At 35.2% G+C, this 16083-nt stretch overlaps 1 pseudogene; it reads left to right on the top strand.

Moving 5' to 3' along the window:
* The first annotated feature begins 5211 nt into the window (after window positions 1–5211).
* On the top strand, window positions 5212–9644 carry LOC113317479 (annotated as a pseudogene).
* Window positions 9645–16083: the final 6439 nt, after the last annotated feature.

Genomic DNA, 16083 nt, shown 5'->3' with positions numbered 1-16083 from the left:
ATTAATTCAGTTAGACCTAGTTGACATGAAATCAACCCAAACTAAGGTGGTAAAAGGTGGTTTATAACTTTCATAGTTGATTGTACGAGGTACTATCTTGTATACTTGCTTAGGGATAAGGATGATGCCTTAAAAGCCTTAAGAGTGTAAATTTGAAATTGAAAGTGAAGTATATGTTACCATTGAAAGGGTTAGGTCTGAACGTGATGACAAGTATGAAATTCATATAGGAATATCACCTCCTTATTCACCATATTTTAATGGTATAGTTGAACGTAAGAACAGAATCATTAAGGAGATGATATATGCCATGTTCACTAAAGGATTAACTGCCAACTTGTTGGGAAGGTCGTGCTCTAAATTTGTCCTGAATAGAGTACCTTTAAAGGATCAAATAGAAATCCATATGAGTATGGAAAGATATGCAACCTACTTATGCATACGTCAAAGTTTGGGGGTGTTTAGCTAAGATTGTCATTCCTCTTCCTAAAAGAACTAGATAAAAAGAACTAGATAGAAACCAAAAATGCTGATTTTGTCTTCATATAGGGTATGATAAGTATACTTCTAGACATAGTTTTTTGGTTGTATGTCTGATTTTTCAGACTTTGGTGTGATTTTTCTGACTTTGTTGTGAATATTATTAAATAATCTAGGGATGCTGAGTTCTTTGGACATGTTTATTCTTAAACATGTACCTCATTAGATATGTGTCGTTGATCCCCTAGATTTATTTTCAAATAGTCAGAACTTATCTTAAAGGAAGATGAAGTTAAGGTTGAGCCTAAGAGAAGTAAAACAATTAGACTTGAGACTTCTTATGAAGCCGACTTCATAACATGCCTAGATTAGTCTGAGCCCCAGACTTGTAAAGAAGTCTTGATATCTACTGAAACCCCATTCTGGTAAGAAACTTCATTTAGTAAAATGGACTCAGTCTGTCGTAACCAGACTTGGGAGCTTACTACGTTTACCTCCATGGAGTAAGACCATAGGATGTAAATGAGTCTTTAAGAGGAAACGTTAGATAGATTGAATTGTGGAAAATATTAGGCTAAATTGGTAGCTAAAGGCTATAAATTAAAAGAAGGTGTAAATTTCCTTGATTCTTATTCACTTGTGACGAGAATTACTTCTGTTGAGATGCTAATTGATATTGTTGCCATAAAAAACTTGGAGATATATCAGATGGATGTTAAGACAACTTTTCTAAGATCGTGAATTAGATAAAGAAATTTACATAGACCAACCTGAGGACTTTTTAGTGAAAGGTTATGAAGACAAAGTTTGTAAATTGAACGAATCTTTGTATGGTTTTCAAATAAGCACGTAAAAAATTTGAGCATGTAATAATGTGTAGTGGATTTAAGTTAATGAATCTGACAAGTATATTTACAAGTAACTTGTTAAGGATGCCTGTGTGATTGTATGCTTGTATGTTGATGTTATGCTTATACTTGATGCAAACGTAGATGTGATTAATTCCACTAAAAACATGCACTGAATGAGAACGTTGGCTTGAAAGACTTAGGCCCTTTTGATGTAATCTTAGGGATGAGGATTAGAAGATAATCAAACATTTATAGTCTTAGTCATTCTCATCTTGTTGAATTGTGCTTAAGAGATACAATCAGTCTGATTGTAAGTATGCTTGTACTCCGAACGATAATTCTTGTAGACTCAAGAAAAATAAGGGTAATGGAGTTTCTTAACTTGAATACTCAAGATTTATAGGATGGATGATGAATTTAATGAACTGTAAGAGTCCAGACATTGCCTATATTGTGAGTAAGTCAAGTTGATATACTTGTAGTCCAGAGAAAGAGCATTGGAATGCACTTATTAGAGTATTATGGTACCTAAAATACTCTATTACCTTTTGTTTGATTTATGAAAGGTATCTTGTTGTCCTTGAAGGAATTTGTGATGCAAAGTGGATAATTGACTCAGAGGAGTCTAAGTCTACGAGTGGATATGTTTTCACTCTAGCAAGATGCTTTGTTTTTGGAAGATTTTCAAACAAACATATATTGCTCAATTCATTATGGAATCTGGGAGTATTGCGTTAGATAAAGCACGAGAGGGGCCGAGTGCCTAAGATGATTTTTAGAAGACATTCCTCTCTGGCATAGGCCTGTGCCAGCAATATATATACATTGTGTTAGCCAAGCTATAATAGCTAAAGCTAAAAATAACTAATCTCAATCGGCATTATTTCCATTGATTGGATAAAGTCCAAGGAGAATATCGCACAACCTTTGACGAAAGGTTTATCCAAAGAGATTGTTAAAAATACATCGAGAGGTATGGGGCTTAAGCTCATAAATTAAACTTTCCATGAAGGATACTCAACCTTGCTGACTGGAGATCCCAAGATCAAGGTTTCCAATGAGACAACTAATTTTTGGTGGGTAAAGGTAAACACTATTAGAGAATTTCATTCTCTGTCCCTTCCCTATGGTGTAGACGTGATAGTGTGACTGCATGTGGAGGATGACTTTTTAATAAGTCTTAATGAGTTCTATAGTTTCAATTTAAGATTGAAGTGGAGTGTAGAAGTAAACACTCTTGATAGAATTCACCTATCTGAATGAGGAAGTGGGTCGCTTCCTATGAGAATATGAGCTGATTCTCTAGAGCATTCTGAGAAACAGGACACGTCCAGGGCCAAAATGGACACAACGGCACGAGCTTGGCAGTAACCTTGGAGATATCATGCGTGGTTATTATCGCGGATGACACCAAACGCTAGCAGTTCAAGACATCGCCGTTCACTGTCTAGCAAGTAGTTACGGTAATCTCTCACTAAGCAAAGGTTCAAGACCTCATGGACACCTCTGCCTATAATGGTATTTCCTGTTTTTCGTTTTTATCTATTTTTAATTCATTCTGAAAAAATGAGTTTCATGTTGTTTTGATGGTTTTGGTATTATTGGAACTTAGGACCTAAGGGTCGCTAAGGGATCACTAGCTCATTCATTTTCACTTTGGTGAAAGAAACCTTTAGTCTCACCTGTGAGAAACTAAAGATGAAAGCTCTCTATACTACTATGATTGTTTGCAATCCATAGTATGACCCTGGGGTAAACACACTGTTGTGTGAGGTAGAGGACGTTGAAATGGCTAGTATGACTTCAATAAACGCACGACATGTGTGCATGTTCGGTCATGTTAGGTCGTGGGATTGGGGTGTTGATTTACCAAGATCTATCTAAATTTTTCATGTTTTATTGAGTTTTCATTCATGTGGGGGATTGTTGGAAAACGATTAATAAAATTGATTTTTAAAGGTTTTAAGTAATTGTTTATTTTGTGAATGAAAAACTTATTAGTCCCACATTGTGGAGTTTCCACGTTTTAGTTGTTTTAAGAGACTATATAAGCATTTTAGTCCCACATCGGGGAGTTTTTCTTCTTAAGTGGTATTTGTCAATTATATAAACAAATTCACTACTTTTGTAAAACACTTATGGGATAGGGGTTGCTCTATATTTAGAGGGACCCCCAAGGAAAAAAATATTTTCTATTATTTTTTCTTTAGCATTCGCGATTTTCCTTAAGGGTTTTTCGGAGTTGCCAAGCTCAAGTTGAGCATCTACTACGTATGCTAGTAGTAGGTGTAGTAGGGTGTTTTATCCTGGAGATATCCGTCCTCTGAGGGCTATAACATCACTCTTGAGTGTAGCCGGGCGCTAGTGTCTTAAAGACAACGTGTTGAACACGTGACTCACTCAGTTTTTCCAAAATTTTGCCTTGTTGCTGTTGCGGAGATTTGAGGAGTTCGTCAGTTTCATCAAATCGATCACTTCCATTATAAAGGAGCTAAATATCAATAACTTTTGCTTATTTGATTTTTTCATTGTTTTTGATTATTGCACCCAACAACGAGTACAAGTTAGTAAGTGTGTTCCGTACCTCGCACAAGCAGCTTAACATTGTTGTATTTACATTGGGAACTAAATCATGGAGAGATATCACTGCCACAAGCGCACACGTTGCACATGATGGTCAAACTATTAGTTGGATAAGAGCGTCCACCAGTAGTGACAGATCTGCCATCTTTTGTAGTTCTGGTAGTGACTGTTTTGTTTGGAAGATAATAACAACTATTGTGGGAGCGGAAGGAGCTAATGAGAAGGAGATGTTACTCTCGTTCAATCTCCATGATGAGAAGTTTCGGTTCATTCAACTCCCATCTAAAAGTGCAACTGATGAGCAGCAGCAGCACTTATCTGTTACTTATCCCCGTCTTCTGGAGTTCAAAGGATTTCCTTGCATTGCATATTTAGAAAAAAAAATTATGTAATGGAAAAAGTGATTGGTATCATCGACCTCAACATGATCATCATTGTAGTAGTAGCAGTAGTAGTTGCTGTTGGTGCTGCAAAGTTTTGAGGGGTGAAGTCAAGCAAGCCTGGGTTAAGGAGGAGAGTTTTGATGCCCATGTGATTTCTTCTTGGAAATCACAGTACTTTCCACCAGATCCCTGCTGTTTTTGCCTCGGTAGTACTAGTATACCTCCTACTCGTATCTTCAGTTCCTCTGACCAGATTTTTCTGTGCTGGTTTGATGGTTACTATTTGCAAGTTTACAATTTGTGTTCCAAAAAACTTAAGGTTGCAAGGCCCGTGGATCCTTCACCGCGTGCTTTCTTTGAAGCGAAGATGAAACAATCCGCATACATCTTAGATGATGTTGACGATAATATTTATTGCTCTAATATGGATTATCAACTGCACTGTCAAGGGGAGAACTGTCTTTCTCTGCAATCCTTTGTACCTGATGGAGTGGCAGGAATCGATGATGCTGCTTATGTGGAGTTGATATCGCAGAAGGGACACCCACCATATACAGCATGTGTGTTTGTGGAAAGAGGTTCAGGGGTATATTTCCCGTACTTAGAGGACCTATAGTAGATTGCAATGAACTTTGATGTGAATTATATCATATTGTAAAGCACGCAATGTGGTGATTTTTTTTTTTTTGTTCTCTGAGCTTCTGATCCAGATTGCACTTTGCCAGTACTTCTCAAATGCAACAAAAGCATCACATTCTAAGCTATTTGAATGCAAGTGTGAGTGACTAGAAACTTAACTAAAATTGCAGTTGAGAAGTTATTTGTTAGAGTGTCATTTTATCAACATGTGCACAAGTCTATAAGAATGATGAAGTGGCGTGGGAGTGAAAAATAGAATATAAAAAGACTGAAATGAGAACCCGCAGGCAGCTAATTCTACTAGTACTAAAAAATTCGTTGATGAACCAATAAGCGCGCACAGCAGCAACACTACCAGCACCACCAACTCCATCATCACTCTTCTTCTTCTCCTCCTCTCGTCGTCCTACTACTATCCAATACACCAGATCTCATTCTTACTCCACCTCCTCCAACATCACAATGTCCGGAAGCGGAAGTGCAAACCCTGATCTTGATTCTCTCTTCGACAGAAACGAATTCTTAGAACCGAAGTCAAGAAAGATCTCAAATCCATGCCTTCTTCTCAGAAATCTCAAGAAGGTTAGACTTCAATTTTTTTTTATTATGGCCCTAATTATTAATGTAATTTTGTGGATTACGGTTGTTGAATTAGGTGGGTTTTATGTCCTAATTAGAACAAATCTGCTGATTTTCAATCTGTGCTTGAGATTAGATTTAACTGAATCAGATTTGTAAAATGAAATTTGTTGATTAATTCATATTAAACAGCTAAATTGTGTATTGATAAGTAATAGAATTCTAAATAAGATAAAATTACTTGAAGAATATTGCTGGAAATCCAAGCTACTACTATTTCTACTTTGTAGTCTAAATTGAATTGAAGATGATGTATTTATATTATCACTTCTGGATATGCAGAAAAGACTCTTTGTCTCAGCTTTTTTATATTATTTACAAGGTGTTAATGAACCTGTAGGAACAAGCATAAACATATCAGAAAGAAATATTGAACTTGGAAATTTAAGTTGAGCGCAGAGGCAGTGTTGGTGTCCATCTTCTAACATTTGCTTCTTTGCAGATACTGCTATACAGAATCTTGTACTGGAATCATCGTGGTTTAAATCCAGTAAGAGGCTGTGTGCGTATATAAGCTGTACTCCCTTACGGGAAGTAGAAACATCACAGATTCTTGAGCAAATCTTGTCCCATCCACCTAAAGGTATGTATCATTCATTTCACATATCTATGCTCGACTTTTAAGTTCTTATGATACCCTGTAAGGTGCATTTACTGCATTAAAAGTTATTAACAATTTCTGCTAATAGATGTACATAGGCAATTAGACGTGAATGCAATTTGGCAACCTCGTGTAATTTGTGAAAGTATGAAAACCACAGACTCTGAATGCTATCATAGTATCATATAAATGAAAATCCCATGGTTCTGTCATCGAGTTCTTTTCCATTAACGCCAAAAATTTAGTTGAACAGGTTAGTTCAGACAGACACTCTGGATATAATGAAAATGAACAAATGAACCAGTATCTGAAATCTCTACCGTACAATCCATCCTCTATCCTAGATTCCCATTTAATCTTCGAGTTACTACCAACTCTAACAGCAGGATATGCCTGTATGATTAATAGTTGAAGAAAGACAAAAAAAAGAGATGGACTACCGGCTCTATGTGAATGCAATTACAGACAAGACACTGTACAATATCCAACCATGGTATGCATCTACATGAACACAAAGAAACAAAGGATATAATGGGAAAACTATACGTTAACAAAAAAACACTAAATAAAAAGAATATGAATGATACCTGAGACCTGTACACCATCGAAATTTACTTGCAGTGAAGTAAATATTCAACTGGGTGTAAAAGTAGGATTTAGACTCGTTGCAGTTCTAGTCAAGTGAGCCACATTAGCTACATAGACTCTGCCATCAATTTCCCTGCAAACTGCTTAGGTTTTAAACAATGATTGAGATTATTTAGTAGGATGCTTTAACAGGACAATGCTCATCATAATTTGCCTAGCGTAGCAAGATTCAGGTTGCCATCCAAAGTGACTATAATGCTTTGTTCTTGTGGATGATGGTGGTAGAGCTCATTAGTAGGTAGTGCAGTTTTTTGGGTTTCATTTTGATGAAAATCAGATGGAAGGTTAGAGATGAGTTAGACAGATCTGACTGGGTTGATATGTGAAAGTTGGCTCTCAAATAGCTGAGTCATGCATACCATTCCTAGACCATTTTGTTGTAAATAAAGAAGAAAGGAAATTACATGGGAGCAAAGCAGATAGTGGAAGTCAGAGATTTGTGGAGAACAATTCATATTTGAGGCTGACATTCAACAAATATTTTTTGGTCGATGAGCTGATCGTCTATTTATGCAGGAAATCTAGAATTGACGCTTCAGTTTAGCAGGCATTTTTGCCGATTTTATCTCTGCATAACTCACAGAGCCAAGGTATACTGTGCTGGATAAAATTACGCAATGATGCCCAATTAGTAGCAAAGTAATTTGAACACATCAGGTATTAAGTAATTCTTATTGATCGAAAGGAAAAACCAGACTGTAATCAGCCATCAATTCTCGGCCTTCCTATCAACCTTTCCTTATTCATATTCTTTTGCGGTTTCGCGATAAAACTATCACTAGTCATCACAAGCATGATTTACGCAGAGTTTTGGAGTCAATTTCAACCATGTTGGATCCCACATATTGGCAACTGAAATAGGACAACAATTTGCTTTCTAACTTCTAAGCAACTGTAACATTCAATTGATTTATTTATAGGATTATCAGATTCAGGATGAGTGCGTGGTTTTGCTTATATATATTTTTAACCATTTTTCATTTATATTTTTTTGTAGTTTTTGTAGTTTAATTGTTTCGTTTTCAAGGTCAATCTATCCCTCTTTTCGCCTATGAAGACCTGTATGATACTCTAAAACAATTTTGAACAGCTTGGCTGCGTGCATTTAGGTTGGATTTTTAACCAGTAGATGTAATTCTCGTCAATATGTCAAAAAATACAAGCAATTGCTCAAACATCCCGATAGTGCACCTCCTTATTCTTACTGGTTGTACCTCCTTATTAACCTTAGTATTTATTCTTTGATAACTAGCTGGTATGTGGTTATACGGTCTCAAGACTCATCTTACTGGTTATACTAAAATGTTATGTCTAATCTCATGTAATTTGTTAGTTGTTGCTGTACAGATCAAGATAATCACACCCAGATAAAGAAGAAGCTATATGTTCCAAGGATGGAGGATAAGAATTGTCATATGAGGATGTTCAACATCTCAAGCATTCATGACCTAATAGCAAACTCGATGAACATTTTGGAACCAGCACCAGAAGATTCTGATGGAAATCAGCATGAAGATGGTATGTTATTCTTATAATATATTTCCCTTGCTTCTTTATAGTTGTTTCGTTTCTTATTTCTGGTCTGGTTTTGTTGATAGTTTACCTTTTTGACACAACTCGTCAGATTTACAATGAAGCGTCCACTATTACATTGTTTCAGAAAATTCGTATGTTCAAATTTTCTGTTCACCAAACATTAGATAGGCTACTTCAGTAGTACTCTTCACCTTGGGGACCTCAAAGTTGTTTTGCTGTTAGATCACAAGTGTCACAAGGATGATAAGTAGCAGTTTGTCGTATTTAGTCTATTGCAGCTAGATAAAAAGATCACCTCTTTTGCTCATTGCTGTATTTGACCCTCTTAATGATTGATTCATTGGGAATCACACTTAAAAGATCATATTCTTTCATCTGGAATTTGCGGTCTCGTTTTTAGAGGACAACAGAACTTGGGTTGTTCTACCTAAAAGGAATTTTTGTCCTGTGCAGTTATGCAGGCAAGTGATCCAGTTGACCTGTTCATCCTGCCTGGTGAGTTTATTTCTTTTTCCTTTTTTCTTGGTTGTTTTAAGGATTATATTGGTTCCATTTTTTAACTGGGTGCCTCGCCTCCTGTTGTTTTTGTTGACAGGACTTGCTTTTGATAAATCAGGAAGACGCTTGGGTCGTGGTGGAGGGTAAATTCATGACATATATTGTGCTTACTTTTTAACAGCAATTTTTATTTTCCTTTTAGCATACTTGTATCTTGAATTTTACATTATTTTTTTGGTTGATCGACTGGAATTTCGTTTTCTACTTTTCTTATTTGTTGTGCATGGATAATAGGTATTACGACACATTTCTGCTGAAATATCAAGCACTTGCTTCCGAACGGTGGTGGAAACAACCTCTCCTAGGTAGAAACAACTATTTTCAAATCATGCTTTTGTTTTTTTTGAAGCATTTGCTCTTCATGTTGTTTTTAGTTATCAATTTATTTTCCTCGTATAAGTTTTGGCTGCATTTCTTTTCTTTTTTGCAGTTGCCTTGTCTTACTCTCGTCAAATCTTGGATGGGGGAGTCATCCCTATGACACCCCATGATGTACTTGTAGATGCTCTAGTAACATCATGTGGTGTAATTCCTATCAGTAAGACAGCATTGGAGCAGATGTGAACCGAATGATGGTTAATTGATTTCGTGCTCCTTCTATTAGCAATGTCTTCCAATTCGTATGATGTTCTTTGATTGCATTGTTGCTTTCGCAGTCAGTCGAATACTTCCATATGTATGTATAACAAGGATTCAACATTCTCATAGTAGTTTTTCTTTCTCCAATTAAACTGAACATTATTTGATAATAATCACTCTTATTGGCTCCCAAGCCCTTAAGTTTCATCCCTGTCTACGAAATACTATTGATCAATTCAAGCATTAACACACATAATAATCCGCTTACCAATCCGCCCATCCGTCTATCTGCTGATGACCAATCTTCGGATTGGACGTGGATGGACCACTCCAAAACCGCCTAAACATGTGTGTGCGCTGTTTTGGGTAGTCCTGCCCCGCGGTAATGTTTGGAAATCATAGCATAACCTTCAATAGCTTTTTTCGGTCCACCTTTATAACCTTCATATATCTCTGAACTTAGGGCGTGACAGATACTCTCTCGTCTCTCTCCGGCTAGTTATTTTTTTACCACCTACCTTGTCTCCAACAAAATCTCTGGTCAAAATATCGATCTCCGATGTAGATCTTAAGGTAACTTCGACGAAGAAAAGTTTATTTTCTTTCTTGCCTCACTGTGATGGACTATTCTGAGTCGAAATTTTGGACTCGAATTTCCGAGCTCGATTTAGTTAGAAGTTTCTAGTCCATTGATATGGATATACTTTTTAGTCCTTGAGTTTTTCACCATTCAACTTATAGTTCTGTTTTTTCTTTGGCAGGGGGAAACTGTTTGGCAATGCCTTTTGATGGACGCTCTGGGTTTGCGGATTTTGGTCCATGGAAACGCAAAAGAGATGCCATGCACCATAGGTGTAAGCATAGTTATTCTTTTTTTTAACTAGCAGGGTGTCAGATTAATGAAAAGGATACCAAAATTCACATAAATTTTTTTCCAACCAAATCCTCGGTAAACTGCTACCACATTAGTAGCTTTGTATTTGTTTTTGTAAGTGGTGTAGTCATGCTCAAGTGTTTGTATCTAAAACCCTCGTAAACTGATTTTTAGATAATTGTGTCACCACTAACAATCTTACTTTCTTCGGATTATTTTTTGTGAATTCAGAGACTTAGCATCATTCTGTTATATTTTAATGATAACAAGTGCTTAGTGCTTTACGACATTCTTTTATATTTTTTGTGAACAGGTCTTTCTAGGATCAAGGTCAATTCCTTTGACGAGAAATTCGACACTTATGTATACAAGAATATGGATTTAGCAATCGAGGTAAAAAGAGCAGCTTTGAAGGCTTCTCGGTCTATTGTGAGCATCGCCTCTACGAATGGTGTGTATCTAATTCACTCATTTATTTTAGTATTATATCTTTATTATAAGGTGTTGGGCTCAGTTTGTTGCTAATCTACCAACTAAAACTCGGTATGAGTCATGATATAATTTTTATAATTATTAAATTTAACTTGGTTCCGGAATAATTATAGCATGCGAATAGTCTGGTAGCATATTTATAAGTTCAATACTTACTTCAGCGAGTCTTGTAAGGACCGATGCTATCTCAAGGTAAGATGATTCTTGCTTTTTAGTAAATGATTTGTTAGAATATAAATTTTATCTTTTCATGATACACTGAAAGAAAAAAAAAACTAATGGGACGTATTGAAATTCCAGATTGAAGTGCAGCTTTTTGATGGTCGATTCTTTGAAGGCAAAGTCGATTTTTACGATTTACATTAAAACATTCTCATCGTCAAAATAAAGTCTGAAATAGCGTTGCCTGTTGCGAATCAGATGCATTTGGATGACTATGTTAGCTTACACCTAGAGGAGGATAATGTTAGTACAGTTGCAAGAACTATATGTCCGCCAAATTCATCTTTTTTTTAAAAATATGTCCCGGTGAAATGGTAATAGCTCTTGGTCGTTTTGAAGATGCTGAATTCATGGTAGCTCCTGGTCAATTCAGGTATATTTTATCTACGTAAATTATTTTAACAGAATGCTTTAAACGTCTATGTTGCTTGTAGTTGATTTTTTTTATCTTTTCTTTTGCAGTCTTGATGGATTGCAAAGAGCTCTTAAGAGCAGATTGCAGGACAGCAAAAATATTTTAACTTTTCATCTCTTATATGAATCGGTAAAATATTGAAAATTATTTTTAGTTAGGATGGCATCTGTATTGATAGGATTACTTTTTTTTTCCTCCTAGAGTGGTGTCGGGGGGACGCTAATCAATTGTCGTGGAAAAGTAATTGGACTGAATTTCTATAAGTAGGAAATATCGTTAGGTCCTAGAAATAATATATTAGGATGAGTCTAGGCCAGTTGACCTCTGTTTGGTCCTATTTGAAAATATAAATTATATTTTGGTCCTAAAAATAATGATTTGGTCCTAGGATGACGTCATGGATGATTTAAATGTCATCATGTAGTGGCTGAAATACCGTTATATTATTATTTGGTCCTAGAAAATAATGGTTTGGTCTTAGGGTGACCACATACATACCAAAATTACTAGAAAATATCTCATAAGATTTGTTTTCTCTCTCATCTTCTTTTCTTTTTCAGATGTACTTTTCTCTCTCTTTTCTTTTTTTTTCTTGATGATTTGACCAGATTTCATGTTAAAGACGATGACAAACCCGATCTACTTGATGAAGAAGACGACGACGATCTCATGTTGCTGCCGCTTCTTGTGTTGAAGATGAAGATGAACTCTGTTTTTAGGGTTTTTTATGTTGCTTTCTTGATAAAGAAGAAGATGAAGACGACGATGTTGTTTCTGTTGAAGACGACGATGAAGATGATGAAATCGATGAAGATGATGTTGAAGACGACGATGAATATGATGTTGTTGAAATCGATGAAGAAGATGAAGATTTGGGTGTTTTTCGTCGTTTTTTGTTGCTGCTGTTGTTGAAGATGAATGACGACGATGGATTTTGATGAAGTTCTTTGCTACTGCTGCTGTTATTGAATATGAAGATGATGTTGTTGATGTTTTTATATGGAGTTCATTCCAGAAATGAAGTCTGGTTTGTATAGGTTTTTATATGGACTTCATTTCTGGAATGAAGTCTGATTTGTATTGGTTTTTATATGGACTTCATTTCTGGAATGAAGTCTGATTTGTATAGGTTTTTATATGGACTTCATTTATGGAATGAAGTCTGATTTGTATAGGTTTTTATATGGACTTCATTTATGGAATGAAGTCTGTTTGCATAGGTTTTTATATGGACTTCATTTCTGGAATGAACTCTGGTTTGTATAGGTTTTTATATGGACTTCATTTCTGGAATGAAGTCTGTTTTTTTAGGTTTTTATATGGACTTCATTTCTGGAATGAACTCTGGTTTGTATAGGTTTTTATATGGACTTCATTTTCTGGAATGAAGCCTGTTTGTATAGGTTTTTATATGGACTTCATTTCTGGAATGAACTCTGGTTTGTATAGGTTTTTATATGGACTTCATTTCTGGAATGAACTGCTATAAAAAAATAAGTAAGAATTAATACGGAAGGATACTTTTGTCAGTTTAATATTTTTAAATAATTATGGACCAAACAGTAAAGGTGTTTTCCTAAAGGACCAAACAGACATGGGCCACCTAAAAAGGGACCAAACGATATTTTTCCCTTTATATAATTTGAAGTTCACATCGTTTCTACCGATTAACGTTGTTTCCAAACTCCTTAAAAAGTTTAAAGACTCTAGGCATGTTACAAATCATCTTACAATTGTTCAATCTAGGAATGGTTTAACTTAAAAACGTCATTAACGGTTTTAAATATTTAATAATCGGTATGTTTACACAGGAGGGTATGCCGACCTTTATATGGAATGGAGATGGCAAATCTCTATGTTGTAAGTGTAGACAAGATAGAGAAGCTGGCAGTCTCAAACAACTTCAAAGGTGTATTCATCAAAAATGTATGTCATTCATCTGTCGAACGAAACTAAATCAAAATATTTCATCTGTTGAATAATAATTACGTAGTTAATTGTGTAACCTTTTGACTAGGTTACGGCGGGATCTTCTGCTAATATCGCCGGACTGCAAGAAGTAGATCCCATTGTTAAATGTAATGAAAATCCAGTACAGAGTTTGTTAGAGGTAACATCATCATCATTTGATACTGACATTATATATTAACATGATTTCATCTTGTTTATTTTTTTTGTGTTGAACAGTTTTTAAAAATTGTTTGTGTCATAATTTGCTGCAGATTTTTGGTATACTAATGGTTAATATTGGGAAATCTGTGGAGATAATTGTGGTTAGAAATGGTGCAATTATAAGTTCAGAACTCGTTGTTAATGATGCTAGTGAAGAGAATTTTTATAGGTAAGAGATGTCTTATTGGGTTTGAAAGATTTTCTACATAATTTTTTTGATGGGTGCCTGGGGTCTTGAGGGACTAGTCAACTAGGCTATACATATACATATAAAGAATGCGTATATAGTCTGAATAATTCTTTATACATATACATATAAAGAATGCGTACATATACCAATGTCATAAACTGCAAACACTTAAGTTATTGGTGGTACATATTGATGTTGTTCTTATTATGACTAATAACTAATTATCTGTTATAATCCTTGTCTCTTAGTTGGCCGCTACCTTCAAGTCGCTACCAAAGAGTTAGAGAAGGACGGTATGGGTGATTGTCATAAGCAGTGGAGGAGTCAGGATTTCCAACTAGGAGCTAAAAATATATATACTAGAATACTACAGTAAACATGGCAGCCAAAGGCCGTGACAATCATTATTAGCTTAAATTCTCTATTCGAGTGCATCCGAAGATATTTAGAATTTTATTTAGGTAGTTTTGCTTAACATTATATTTAGGTAGAATTATGTTTAGGTAGTTTCGCTTAACATATGAAAATATTTTAATCTTTATGGTTTTGCTTAATTTTATATTTAGGTCTTCCATATTGTGTGTTGTATGTAATGCATTGCCGTATTTGTTTATGGGAGGTTACCGAATGAAAATTCAAAAATTTAATTTTGTTAACAATGTTTTTTTTTTTTTTTTTGTGTATTCAAGCAATAGTTTTTTGTGATCAAATCAACCCCGTGAACTAGTTTTCATGCTAAAGAATTACTTTGATCCCAAACAAACTAAAGTACTTAACATAGAATGCTTCCAAAGAAAAGAAACCATGTAAGCACATGAGAAGTTTGCCTTCAAATACAAAGAAGAATATGCACCCGCAAATTTTTCGATTAAAGAACCATGCATAAAAGTTAGCTCATGAATATCCAAGTATAGTTTGCGAACCATCAAGAACTGTTGGAGTTCGGTGACATCCAAAAACAGACCACTTCGCACACTAAGAAAGTGGTTCCCGAACTCAATATGTTTGAATTGTCTAGAAACATAACCAACAACACATAGTTCGCAAACTGAAAAATGAGTTTATGAACACAAGAGCAAATTTCAAAAATTGTCTGGGAACACCTTGAAATGACGTAATCCGCAAACCTAAAAATCAGTTTGTGAGCACTTATGTACCTTGGAGTTCAGTAACATCAAAAAAAATAATCATAGTTCACGAACTAATAAATCAGTTTGTGAAAAGTACAATTTGACGTTTTTAGCTATATTTCGAATACAAAGTTTTTTGAACAATAAAAATTATTCTCAACCTTATAAGTGATGAGACCTATGAACATCCAGTGCTTGAGTTGATATCTTCTTCTTTGTGGTTCATCATATAAAAGTCATACGACATTGTCTTAGAAGATTTAATGGTAGAAATAATGAGTAAATAGGATAGTCATTCTTCACATACCATTGTCAATGAAATTCTCGCACATGTCGTCGTTGTTCTTCAGTTTTAAATTTTTTGAGGGTATTTAGTGATTTCTGATACTCAACTATCATGCTTTAATCCCAGGCCGAGACTGACTTTAGTATACTGTAAATCAAGATATAGTTTTAGTCATTTAACATCGACAACAAGCTTGACATACCAATACTTGTGGGTTCAACCGAGCAATGCTTTAACATGGATCTTGATTTGCAAGAGTTGATACTTGATGTTTTGGTCTTTTCCAGTTTGATGATTTTTGTTATACTATGATTTTTCCATTAATTGTAACATCAAACTTACAGTCAACTACCATGATCATATCAATGCCAAACCTCTAGGAACGATTTTAGTAGTAGAAACATGGGCCATACTTATGGTAGTCAGAGCAACAACAAATAGACAATGATTTTTTTTTATTTTTTTTTTGCTTAATTTAACTCACAAAAACTCATTCATTTCACCCCATATTCCGGTCGAGACACCATCGTACTTGCGAAATATGATCAACAAAATCGGAGGCTTGCTACGATCCCTTATTATCATGCAGTCCATAATATTTATATAGATGCCAACCAGACGGCTAATGCACTAGGAAATCAGGCGACATACCGTCAACGAAGGTCTTTTGAAAATAAAATTTTGGGAATAGTAGATCCTGTTTTTTAAGATTATATGTAACTATGACTCAATGTGTTGTAACTTACCCACTAGTAATTTCTTTTTAGTTTAAATCTATATAATATGCTTCCAAAGAAAGAAGAGG

Source organism: Papaver somniferum, chromosome 10 (assembly GCF_003573695.1).
Source record: "Papaver somniferum cultivar HN1 chromosome 10, ASM357369v1, whole genome shotgun sequence".
Taxonomy (NCBI): domain Eukaryota; kingdom Viridiplantae; phylum Streptophyta; class Magnoliopsida; order Ranunculales; family Papaveraceae; genus Papaver; species Papaver somniferum.
The sequence above is the reverse complement of the archived record's forward strand: the minus strand, read 5'-3'. Positions and strand labels throughout refer to the sequence as shown.